General features: G+C 49.1%; 1 pseudogene; it reads left to right on the plus strand.

Annotated features, from left to right (window-relative positions):
- The first annotated feature begins 353 nt into the window (after nucleotides 1-353).
- Nucleotides 354-1,573, plus strand: LOC129523592 (uncharacterized; annotated as a pseudogene).
- Nucleotides 1,574-12,772: the final 11,199 nt, after the last annotated feature.

The following is a 12,772-nucleotide window of genomic DNA, read 5'->3' on the forward strand; positions in this document are numbered from 1 at the left end:
CTAGGGAGCCCCCTGGCTTGGGGAGAGACTCCAGGAGACCCCAGCAGGGAGCATTTGACAGTGGATTCGAGTGATGCGAGGGGGACCTGAACTGTGGCCTCTGTCGTGAGAACCTGGAGGAGGTCGATGGCATTTGCGGTTGATGTGGGAAGGAGAGAGAGAGAAGAACCAGAAACGTCTGCTTGCTGGGGGAAGTGTTGTGTCCGCTCCTCCGCTCCTTTTCTTCTCCCCTTAGGAGCAGTTTATGGTTCCTTTTGTTTTATTCTTTTATTTGTACACTGGCGTTGGAGTTTGTTTTTTTTGCTGTTTTTTTTTTTTTTTTTTTTTTTTGGAGAAAAAGTCTCACTCTGTCACCCAGGCTGGAGTGCAGTGGCTCAACCTTAGCTTACTGCAACTTCCACCTCCTCGGTTCAAGGGGTTCTCTTGCCTCAGCTTCCCAAGTACCTGGGATTACAAGTGCACACCACCATGCCCAGCTAATTTTTCTATTTTTACTAGAGACGGGGTTTGGCCATGTTCACCAGGCTGGTCTCGAACTCCTAACCTCAGGTGATCCGCTTGCCTTGGCCTCCCAAAGTGCTGGGATTACAGGCATTAGCCACTGCACCCAGCCTGAGTTTCTTTTTAGAAACAGCAGTTTAAGAACAAGATAGTATAATCCTGTCTTTTTTGTACACAGAGTAAAGAGGACAAATAGGTGAAAGAATAAATGAAAGGCTGGAATCCCACCTTCCTCTGCTGTCCCAGGGCGTTGGATACTGACGGATAGGAGTCAGCAAACCACTCACAGAGCCAGGAAGAAATGAATGCGTTGGTATTGCCAGGAGAAGAGGCTGGCCGGGCTAGAATACGCTATGACCGTAGCCAGGAGATACTGATGGAGCGAAGGGAACACAGAGAGGGAGAGGTCACATCTTGGGAGAGGAAGATCATGGAGATAGTGGAATGGGGGTCTGGGGAGGGGCTGCCCATCAGAGAAGGGACCTCAGTGTTGGGGTGACTGTGCTCATGTGCAAATTGCGGGGTGGAGGGGTATTCAAAGGTCGGATGCAAATTCGAGAAGCCGGAGGAAGGGATGTCGGTGATGCTCCCAGGATGGTGGGCTCTGATGGGATCTTTGAAAGGGTGAGTCTAGGTCAGCTGGTGTCAGGAGGGTCTTTGGTGTGCCAGGCAGAGAACTGTCCCAAAGAGCTGAGAGTAGAGGGGCCAGGAGCTTCAGGGCTGTGGCCAGACTGTGGCCCAGGGCTCAGATCCCAAACGACCTGTAGGAGAGGCAGGGGCCACTCATTCACTCGGCAAGAGACCAGCAGAGTCCTGAGGGAGATGCTGACAAATCATAAAAAAGACCAAGAATAGCCAGGAGTGGCGGCTGAAGCCTGTGATCCCACTAGTTTGAGAGGTGGAGACAGGAGGATCACGTGAGCCCAACAGTTCGAGAACAACCGGGACAACATAGCAAGACCCTGTTTGTTTAAAAATTATTCAAGCGTGATGGCATGTGCCTGTACTCCCAGCTACTCAGGAGGCTGAGGCAGGAGTATTGCTTGAGCCTAGGAATTAGAGGCTGCAGTGAGCTGTGATCATGCCACTGCACTCCATCCTGGGGAACTCAGCTACATACTGTCTCAAAAAAAAAAGGGGGGGGAACCAAGACTCAAGACTGTGGGAGCTGGAGGGGCACAGTGGCTGACGTCTGTAATCCCAGCACTTTGGGAGGCCAAGGCAAGTGGAACACCTGAGGTCAGGTGTTCAAGGCCAGCCAGGTCAACATGGCAAAACCCGGTCTATACTAAAAACACAAAAATTAGCCAGCCCTGGTGGTGCATGCCTGTAATCCCAGCTGCTTGAGAGGCTGAGGCAGGAGAATGCCTTGAACTCGGGAGGCGTCGGCTGCAGTGAGCCAAGGTTGAGACACTGCCCTCCAGCCTGGGCAACAGAGCGAGACTCTGTCTCACAAAAAGAAAAGAAAAAGACTGTGGGAGCATCTGGTGGGAGATGCTGGAGGGAGAGAGGAGAGGAACTGTGGGTTTGGAAGCTGTGCCCTGCCCCGGGCGGTGCATTGTAGCAGGAACACCGTTCCGTAGAAAACAACCTTACCTTGTCCGACACCCTCAGATCTTTGTCCCAGACCAGGAGTCTTTTAACGACAGGATCCTCTGTGATTAGAGAGCAGATGTCAGCGTGAGAAGCAGGACAGGGTTTCCGTGGGAGCAGCAGAGCAGCGAGAAGTGTGCTTCCCGGGGGGAAGTCTCAGGATTGTGGCCACGGGTGAGGTGGATGGGAGAGGGGAGAATGACTTTCACTGGGCAAGGGACAGAGGCTCCCGCTCTGACAGTCCCCTGAGAAGAGGCCGAAGGAGGCCCTGGGTGTGAGAATCTACGAGATGTAGAGCTGGGAATAAGCCAGGACGCCCTCCCAGCAGACACGGAGGGACCACTGCAGAGTCGTAAAAGAATTCCCATCATTTCCCCATAAGACAATCACATCAGGGTGCGACCATGGCCTTGGTATCCCCCTCTATGGATGGAGACACTTAGGTTTAGAAAAGTCAGTAAGAGACATTAAGTTTCAGAGAGCACAGCTGAAGCCACTTTCTTTGATTTCTTATTTTATTTATTTATTTATTTATTTATTTATTTATTTACTTATTGAGATGGAGTCTCACTCTGTGGGCCAGGCTGGAATGCAGTGGCACAATCTCAGCTCACTGCAACCTCGACCTCCCAAGTTCAAGCGATTCTCCTGTCTCAGTCCCCTGAGTAGCTGGGATTACAGGCGTGTGCTACCACGCCCGGCTAATTTTTGTATTTTTAGTAGAGATCAGGTTTTACTATGTTGGTCAGACTGGTCTCTAGCTCCTGACCTCAGGTGATCCACCTGCCTTGGCCTCCCAAAGTGCTGGGATTACAGGTATGAGCTACCGCGCCTGGCCTTGCTTTTTCTTTTGAGACAGAGTTTTGCTCTATCACCCAAGCTGGAGTGCAGTGGTGCCATCATAGCTCATAGCTCACTGCAGCCTCAAAGTCCAGAGTTCAAGCAATCCTCTTGCCTCAGCCTCCCAATGTGCTGGGATCTCAGGCGTGAGCCCCCGCACTCAGCCCAAAACCAAGCTTTCTCATCCCAAGTGCTGACCTAATCCTAATCCTCTATCGTCTCCTAAACGTCCCTCATGAGTGATCACTTCTGAGTCCTCCCGCATGGAGAGCTCACCCACTGGGGGCATGTTTTTCCCATTGGAAAAGTGTGGTTATTGGAAGTTTCCTCTTTTTAGAAAGAACAGGATTGGAGGTGCTCTCTGGGGTGTCCTCCTACCAAGCAGCCTGTTAAAGGACTCAGGTGCTCAGGGAGCATGGGTGACACTCGCTGTCACTTCAGCTTCATCTTGAGCCCACACAGTGTCTCCGCCACCCAGGTCTCCTCAGGCTCGGGGGTGAGCTCCTTCTCTGGCTCCTCCTCACATTCGTCCGACCACTCATTCTTCCTTTTCCAACAAAGGGACCTACCCCAGGGGCTGAGTAAAGAAACCAGTCCACGGTGTAATGCTTCTGCAACTGATCACCTTAGACCCCGACCCAAAACCCCAAACTACTCTCCATCCTCCCTAGCGTCACAGACTGTTGGTTTCTCCAAGCCATCTTTCTGTCTTTCTCCTCTGCTGAGCCCCATGTGGTGCTCCTTCTCCTCCCCATTCTTGCATCTCTCTGTCCTGAGAACACTTCCTCATGTCCTTCCCTGGTCCCTGGCTCTCTGAGTCCCTCTTTTTCTGTTTGTTTGTTTGTTTGTTTGTTTGTTTTGTTTTGAGACAGAATCTTGCTTTGTCTCCCAGACTGGAGTGTAGTGGTGCAATGTCAGCTCACTGCAACATCCATCTCCCGGATTCCAGTTATTCTCCTGCCTCAGCCTCTCAGCTCTCAGGTAGCTGGGATTACAGGTGTCTGCTATAATGCCCAGCTCAGTTTTGTACTTTTAGTAGAGATGGGGTTTCACCATGTTGGCCAGGCTGGTCTCAAACTCCTGGCCTCAAACTCTTGGCAGGCCAAGTGAACCGTCTGCCTTGGCCTCCCAAAGTGCTGGGATTACCGGTGTGAGCCACTGCACCCGGTCTGAATTTCTCCATTCTTCCCACACACCCTTCTCAGGTTCTCCTTCCTGATTTCTGACCCTTTTTTTTTTTTTTTTTTTTTTGAGACAGTCTCTCTCACCCAGACTGGAGTGCAGTAGTGCTATCTCGGCTCACTGCAACCTCTTCCTCCCAGGCTTAAGCGATGCTCCTGTCTCAGCCTCCTGAGTAGCTGGGATTACAGGCGCACACCACTACCACCTGGATTTTTGTACTTTTAGTAGAGATGGAGTTTCACCATATTGGCCAGGCTGGTCTTGAACTCCTAACCTTAGGTGATCCACCCACCTTGGCCTCCCAAAGTGTTGGGGTTACAGGTGTGAGCCACTGCGCCCAGCCCCCTTCCTTCGTCTTAGTCAATCCTATCCTACCTCTTCTTCCTCCAGTCCCCTCACCTGATGGTCCCGACACTTCATCATCCACCACCTCCTGGAGGGGGTACCCCGAGGCGCTGGGCTGGGGGCTCTGCTCCTCATCCTGGAGGTGTGGTTGGTGGCTGGTCATGATCTTCCCCAAAACCTGTCCCATCCCATGGAACCTAGTCTCTGTTCTGTCCAAGGCCTTCTTCTGGACTCTGCTAAGACCCAGAAGAGTGTGTTGTCAATTCTCGAGGCTGGGAGAAGTCAGGAGTGGACAACAGCTCTGAGAAGATGCTGTTGTCCACCTGAGCTCCCAGGCGCCCACAGAGTCCAGTCCTTCCTAGGAAGGTTGGAATCTCTGATGTCATTGGTCATTCCAACCTGGCAACCATTTGGAAGAAAAACACATGTAACTGCCAGGCTGATCTCTTGTCCTGGGTGAATGGTATCTCCTGCCACTGTCCCAACCTCAGACCACTGTCCAAAAGCATCTTCAGGGTCTCCGCATCCCTCTGTTCCCTGTCCCAGCAGAGGCTGTGTCCTCTCCACTCAAAGCCTGAAGTATGTTGGGGTCTCCTCTTCTCTGTACATGCCCATTTCAGAGTCCAGTCTGGTGGGAGAGGGAACAGGGTTGGAAAGAAAACTAGGGTAAGCAGAAACTATGAAACCTTACAAGAGTGAGATGATCATGTACAAGAGATCCCAGGAACATTGACTTGATGAAAAAGTCACATCAGAGCACTCAATTTGGCAGAGCTTTTCTGCCGAATGTTTACTGACATTCACTGTCTGAGATTCTATACTGGGGGTACAAGCGTCCTCTGCCCTAAGGCATCTTTGAGTCCAAGAGACATTTTGAGGCCTGAAAATCATAGGAAAGTGCCCATGAGCTCACACATATTTCCAATTGTGTCCCGAATTTCAGGGAGTCCATGGATTACCTAAAGCCAGCCTCTCCAGTTCAGCTAAGAAACTCTAGTCTATATATCAAGTTTTGTATCATATGTATTACTCTGAACTCAGAAATTTCCCTACCATTTATGGAGTCTATGAATAAAATATCGCATATACAAAAAGACTAAGTCGAAAAATTTCAGCTGTGCACAGTGGCTCATGCTTGTAATCCCAGCACTTTGGGTGGCCAAGGGAGGAAGATTGCCTGAGGCCAGCAGTTCAAGATCAGTGTAGGCAACATAGCAAGACCCCCATCTCTAAAAAAACAAAACCAAACCAAATTAGCCAGGTGTGGTGGCTGGCACCTGTGCTCCACTTACTTGGGAGACTCGTGACAGGAAGATCGCTTGAGCCCAGGAGTTAGAAGCTGCAGTGAGCTATGATCTGGCCACTGCACTCCAGTCTGGGCAACACAGCAAGACGTTGTGTCAAAAAAAGTTTTTTGATAAAAAATAAAAGAGTTGCATGACATTCAGAGACCATCCGAAAAACCTGTGGGTTCCTGGCCGGGCTCAGTGGCTCATGCCTATAATCCCAGCACTTTGGGAGGCCAAAGGGGGTGGATCACTTGAGGTCAGGAGTTTGAGACCAGCCTGGCCAACATGGTGAAACCCCATCTCTACTAAAAATACAAAAAATTAGTCAGGCATGGTGGCGGGTGCCTGTAATCCTAGCTACTTGGGTGAGGGAGTGCTGGAGAATCACTTGAACTCGGGGTGCAGAGGTTGCAGGGAGCCAAGATCACACCATTGCTCTCCAGCCTGGGCAACAAAAGCAAAACTCTGTCTCAAAAAAATAAAGAACCTGTGAGTGAGTTCCCACATGGCTTCCTAATGGGCTGCGGCTCTCCTAGGAGTCTCTTGCTCATGGGAAAGACACAGACTGAGTGAAGAAGCAGATCCCATTGCTGTGGAAGTCCCATTGTTAGGAAACTCTGCTTTTCTGGAGTTCAAATTTGCATTCATGACGCTTTAAACCGTCAGAGCTGGGTGGGTCCTCCTACCACAAAACAGTTTGCTCTCTGTCTCCTGGTTAACAGGCTTTCAGATATTAGAAGATCCATGTTCTGACCCCGTTAAAATTGCTCTTTTGTGGAATGAAAAGCTCTGATTTAACCCGTCTTCAAGCCTGGTTTGCATATTCCCCTCTCTTCTGGCCACCTTGTCTAGACACACTACACTGAGGCCGTGCCCATCTTAAATAATGTTGATACATTGTCAAAAAATGGGCGAAGCAGGTGCGGTGGCTCTTGCCTGTAATCCTACCACTTTAAGAAGCCGAGGCAGACAGATCACCAGAGGTCAGAAGTTTGAGACCAGCCTGGCCAAGGTGTTGAAATCCGTCTCTACTAAAAATACAGAAAAAATGAGCTGGGCGTGGGAGTGCACATCTGTAATCCCAGCTACTTGGGAGGCTGAGGCAGGAGAATCACTGGAACCTGGAAGGCAGAGGTTGCAGTGAGCAGAGATTGCGCCACTGCACTCCAGCCTGGGCAACAGGGCGAGACACCATCTCAAAAAAAAAAAAAAAAAAAAGGCTAAACAGCCCAGGTTTGGTCTGATATGTTCAGAAAAAAGCAAAACAGCCACCTCTCGCCTTCTTTTTTCCTGCAGTGATGCAGTTGAATACAGCAATGGCTGCACGTATGCGGCAGAAATATCATTCAAGTGACACAGAAGGGCTTTCCTGGCCTGACACAGTGCTCACTCCTGCAATCCCAACACTTTGGTTGCAAGGTGGGAGGATTTCTTGCAGCCAGGAGTTGGAGGCTGCAGTGAGCTGTGATCCCACCACTGCATTCGAGGCTGGGCCTCAGAGTGAGGCCTGTCTCTAAAAAACTCTTCACTCCCCACAAGAAGGGATTTGCAAATACCAGCCTTTCAGCATGAGGATCACAGGGAGGAACATTAAGATATAGATGCTGGGACCTGGCCCTATTGATTGTAATTCAAAAGCTCAGGTGGGGCCTGATTTAACCCCATTATTGGAATCCATTCAGATTTGGAACTCTCTGGGTTGAACAGTGTAAGAGAGATCCTAAGAAAGCAAAGTCACTATGGACTGAAATGAGTAGACAAGGTTTTCTTTCTTTCTTTCTTTCTTTTTTTTTGGAGACAGAGTCTCGCTCTGTCACCCAGGCTGGAGTGCAGTGGCGTGATCTTGGCTCACTGCAAGCTTCGCCTCCCAGGTTCATGCTATTCTCCTGCCTCAGCCTCCCGAGTAGCTGGGACGACAGGTGCCTGCCACCACGCCCGGCTAATTTTTTTGTATTTTTAGTAGAGACGGGGTTTCACCGTGTTAGCCAGGCTGGTCTCCATCTCCTGACCTTGTGATCCTGCCCGCCTCGGCCTCCCAAAGTTCTGGGATTACAGGCGTGAGCCACCGATCCCGGCCGTAGACAAGGTTTTCTGAGCATAGTGAAATATGATCTGGGCCTCACTTGGGAGGGCTGTGGCCAGGCCTTGAGTCCTTGGCTCAGTGAGACCATCTGAAACAGCCTCCAAGCTGTGCCCCCGCTTCCTTTGCTGTTGGATGACCCCCTCCAGTGGCTTTGGTGCTGATGGGAATAAGTCGACCTGCAGCGGAAGTTCAGCCCAAGTCTCAGCCCAGCAGCCTCCCCACACCTGACTGGGGTCTGGTCATGCTGCCATCTCCGTGGTTCTCTGCAGAGTTGTGGTTTCTGTACCTTGAAGAGAATTTCCCCTTCTGGAACCCAGAAACCCAGTAAACCCTGAGGAAAAAAGCGAATGAAATTACTCTGTGGTGGGGAGATGGAAAAGAGGCTCTTTGTTTTTGTTTTTTTGTTTTTTGTTTTTTGAGACACAGTTTCACTCTTGTTGCCCAGACTGGATTGTAGTGGCTCAATCTTGGCTCATTGCAACCTCTGCCTCCCATGTTTGAGCGGTTCTCGTGCCTCAGCCTCCAGAGTAGCTGGGACAATAGGCGCACACTACCATGCCCAGCTAATTTTTGTATTTGTAGTAGAGATGGGGTTTTGCCATGTTGCCCAGGCTGGTCTTGAACTCCTGGCCTGAAGCAATCCGCCTGCCTTGGCCTCCCAAAGTGCTGGGATTACAGATGATGTAAGCCACTGTGTCCAGCCCTCACTGTACGGATTTTCTAAAAAAAAAAAAAAAAAAAAAAAAAAAGATTAAATTTGTCTTAGTTGCCAAAAGGTAAATTAACCTTTTCTCCTCTCCTTTTTAAAGAGTATTTCCTGATAAATGTTGTAATATAAATAACTTTTGTGCCTTTGACATGTATCTAAATCTTTTAAAAAGGTAAATGAACTTCTTGCCAACATTACAACCCAGGAATTTTTTTTTTTTTTTTTTTTTTTTGAGACAGAATCTCACTCTCACCCAGGCTGGAGTGCAGTGGTGTGATCTCGGCTCACTTCAACCTCCACTTCCCCGGTTCAAGCAATTCCCCCGTCTCAACCTCCTGAGTAGCTGAGACTACAGCGCCTGCCACCACGCCTGGCTAATTTTTTTATTTTTAGTAGAGACGGGGTTTCACCTTGTTGGTCTGGCTCGTCTTGAACTCCTAGCCTCAGGTGATCCACCTGCCTCGGCCTCCCAAAGTGCTGGGATTACCAGCATGACCCACCACGCCTGGCCACAACCCAGGAATTTTTTTCTTAAGAGCCTGAGAGTCTTGTCTTTGAAATGTAAACCTCGAGGAAGATAGTGTCCCTATCTTCCTGTTGCCTAGGGAGTTTAGCCTAGGCACCTTGAGCTGTTACTACCTGCTTGTCAAGGAGATATGAGAAGTTTTGTTTTTTCATCGGATACAGGTAATTAACTAGCATGGGTGGCCACCTTGATTTCCAGGTGAATTTAGGATGAGTGTTTAAGAATGCATAGCAGGCCAGGCGCGGTGGCTCACACCTGTAATCCCAGCACTCTGGGGAGGCCGAGATGGGCGGATCACTTGAAGCCGCACAGAAATCAAAAGAAGGAGTTTGAGTCCAGCCTGGCCAATATGGCGAAACTCTGTCTCTACTAAAATACAAAGATTAGCTGGGCATGATGGCACATGTCTGTAATTCCAGCTACTCGGGAGGCTTAGGCACGAGAATCACTTGAATCCAGGAGGTGGGGGTTACAGTGAGCCAAGATCACACCACTACACTCCAGCCTGGATGACAGAATGAGACCCTGTCTCAAAAAAAAAAAAAAAAAAAAAAAGCATAGCAAGTCCTTTTACATGAGGATGAGTCACCGTTTATCTTGACAGCGTGTGTGCAATGGATCATGTCTGCCAGGCTATGTAAATAGGAGGCTTTGGCGGGGCGCCATGGCTCATGCCTATAATTCCAGCACTTTGGGAGGCCTAGGTGGGTGAATTGTGAGGTCAGGATTTTGAGACCATCCAAGCTAACATGACGAAACCCCATCTCTACTAAAAATACAAAAAATTAGCCAGGCGTGGTGGTACGTGCTTGTAGTCCCAGTTACTTGGGAGGCTGAGGCAGCAGAATCGCTTAAACTGGGGAGGCAGAGGTTGCAGTGAGCCGAGATCATACCACTGCACTCCAGCCTGGGTGAAACAGCAAGACTCTGTCTCAAAAAAAAAAAAGGAGGCTTTATTTCTCTTTGCATCTCATTAATGGATCACCTGCAATGGACATCACAGTTTGGTTTAATGTTTATTCAATAATAAAATTGTTTTCTTTATTTTCTGAATTTGTTGAGAGAATATTCTAGGTTAATAGAAGAATTTATTTATTTGTCTATTTATTTATTTAGAGGTGGAGTCTTGCTCTGTCGCCAGGCTGGAGTGTAGTGGCGTGATCTCGGCTCACTGCAATCTCCGCCTCCCGGTTCAAATGATTCCCCTGCCTCAGCCTGCCAAGTAGCTGGGACTACAGGCACGCACCACCACACCCAGCTAATTTTTTGTGTTTTAGTCGAGACGGGGTTTCACCATGTTGGCCAGGATGGTCTTGGTCTCCTGACCTCATGATCCACCTGCCTCAGCCTCCCAAAGTGCTGGGATTACAGGCATGAGCCACTGTTCCTGGCCTCAGAAGAATTTATTTTTAGTCTTTTCCTTACCAGTTTTTATGAAACAACTGGGCAAGAACACTGTTAGATTTCACCAAAAAATTGTGATGAATCATTGTCCTTATGATCCCATTTTTGAAAACTGACATTTTAATTGTAAAGCAAAAATAAAATTCTAAGCCCCCACAACTGACTGAATGGACTCCCCTGTTGGCCAGCAGGATCCAAAATAAACATGAAAAACTGATTCAGGTCATGATGGGAAGGAGGGGGTCAGACATGCCTTGTCATACTCTCCTCCCTTCAGAGTTTAGGCACAGCTGACCAACATTAACACTAGAATACAGATCATAAGACTGACAGAACAGGCTCTTTGTATCAGTAAGATACCCAACTCCAACCAGACTCTGATATAGCATCACATGACAGATAGCAGTCCCTGAAGGAAATCATAGTATTTTACCCCATAATATATTTTCTTTGACACACTTTAAAATAGTCCTGCAAAGCCATCTCTTTGGGGGAAATTTGCATTCTGTAGGGAATCTCCTTCCCTTACAGAAAAGAATCCAGGTCTTTTCTCGAGATTCTGACACCTTTTAAGATCCAATAAGAGATTTTTATCATCTATTCTCTCTGAAGCCTGTTCTGAGGCTTCATCTACATAACAAGAACCTTGGTTTCCACAATGCCCTTTACCTTAACTCAAGCTTTTCTTTTCTTTCCCTCCCTCTTTCTTTTCCTTCCTTCCCTCCTTCCTCTCTCTCTTTTCCTCTCTCTCTTTCTCTCTTTCTTTTATTCTCTGTTGCCCAAGCTGGAGTGCAGTGGCACCATCATGGCTCACTGTAGCCTCAACTTCCCAGGCTCAAGCGATCCTCCCATCTCAGCCTTCTGAGTAGCTGAGACTACAGGCATGCGCCACCACACCTGGATAATTTGTTTTTTTTTTTTTGTAGAGGTGGGGGTCTTCCTGTGTTGCCCAGGCTGTCCTTGAACTCCTGGCCTCAAGGGATCCTCCCAGCTCACCCTCCCAAAATGCTGGGATTACAGGCATGAGCCACCGCAATGGCCCATTCCTTTATGTCGTTTTCCAACTGTTCAGCCAACGCTTAACTCTGAACCAACTGCCAATCTTTGAATCTGCTAGTGACCTGAAAGCCTTTCCAGGCTGACCCAATGTGTACCTCTCATGTATTGATTTATGTCTTTGCCTGTAACTGCTGTCTCCCTGAGATGTATAAAACCAAGCTGTAACCCAACCACTTTGGGCTCACACTCTCAGGACCCCCTGAGGCTGTGTCACCAGCCATGGTCACTCAAATAGGAGGCCCAGAATAAAACTCTTTACAGACTTTGAGTCTTTTTGGTCAACATAACCTAACCCTAAACATAATCCTCCTGGGGAAGGTGAGATCACAGGTATCTCTTTTCTTCGTTCGATCTGTATATTTCCTGATTTCTCTACAGTTTTTAGGCATTCGCTGTGTGATCTAGAAAAGCTACAGAGTCTTGCTCCGTCGCCAGGCTGGAGTGCAGGGGCGCGAACTCGGCTCACTGCAACCTCCACCTCCCAGGTTCAAACTGTTCTCCTGCCTCAGCCCTCGAGTAGCTGGGATTGCAGGCACACGCCACTACTCCCAGCTAATTTTCGTATTTTTAGTAGAGACGGGGTTTCACCATGTTGGCCAGGATGGTATCTATCTCTTGACCTCGCGATCCGCCCTCCTCGGCCTCCCAAAGTGCTGGGATTTACAGGCGTGAGCCACCGCGCCCGGCCACAAATTCTATTTTCTTTCTCTTCCTTGGAAAGCATCGCTGGGCATTTATCCTGTCCTAGTATTTGAGTGAAACTTCTCTTAGCATTTCAGCGCAGTGACCACGATACACCCTTTCCTTTCCTTCTCGTTATGGGAAACTCGGTTCTAACCCAGAGGCCTTGAGCTCCAGGACCCAGTCAGGCAGCCCTGGACTTGACCCTAAAAGGGAGTAAAGACAAATGCGAAGTTCAATCAGGGGTTCAGCGCTCCCAAACCTCATAGCCTGGAGCTTCTTAACCTTTAGGCAGGGTAGAGACATTTAAAACGGCCCCTAAACTTGGGGGGCGCGTAGGCTCATGGGAAATAGAGTAGGGTGCTTGTCCTAGGACCAGCTGTGGGCCCCGGAGGCTGACTTCCGGTGCACTCCTGCGCGTGTGCACCTCTCTCTGTGTGCGTGTTCGCGCATGCGCGCCGTCGCTGCACTGCCCTCGCTTCCTGTGCGTCCTCAGGTCACCGCTTGCTCTAGTTCCCAGGCTTTGGCCTCCAGTGGACGAGAATCGCGGAGCCCGCGGG

The sequence above is a fragment of the Gorilla gorilla genome, chromosome 6 (genome assembly GCF_029281585.2).
Source record: "Gorilla gorilla gorilla isolate KB3781 chromosome 6, NHGRI_mGorGor1-v2.1_pri, whole genome shotgun sequence".
Classification (NCBI taxonomy): Eukaryota; Metazoa; Chordata; class Mammalia; order Primates; family Hominidae; genus Gorilla; species Gorilla gorilla.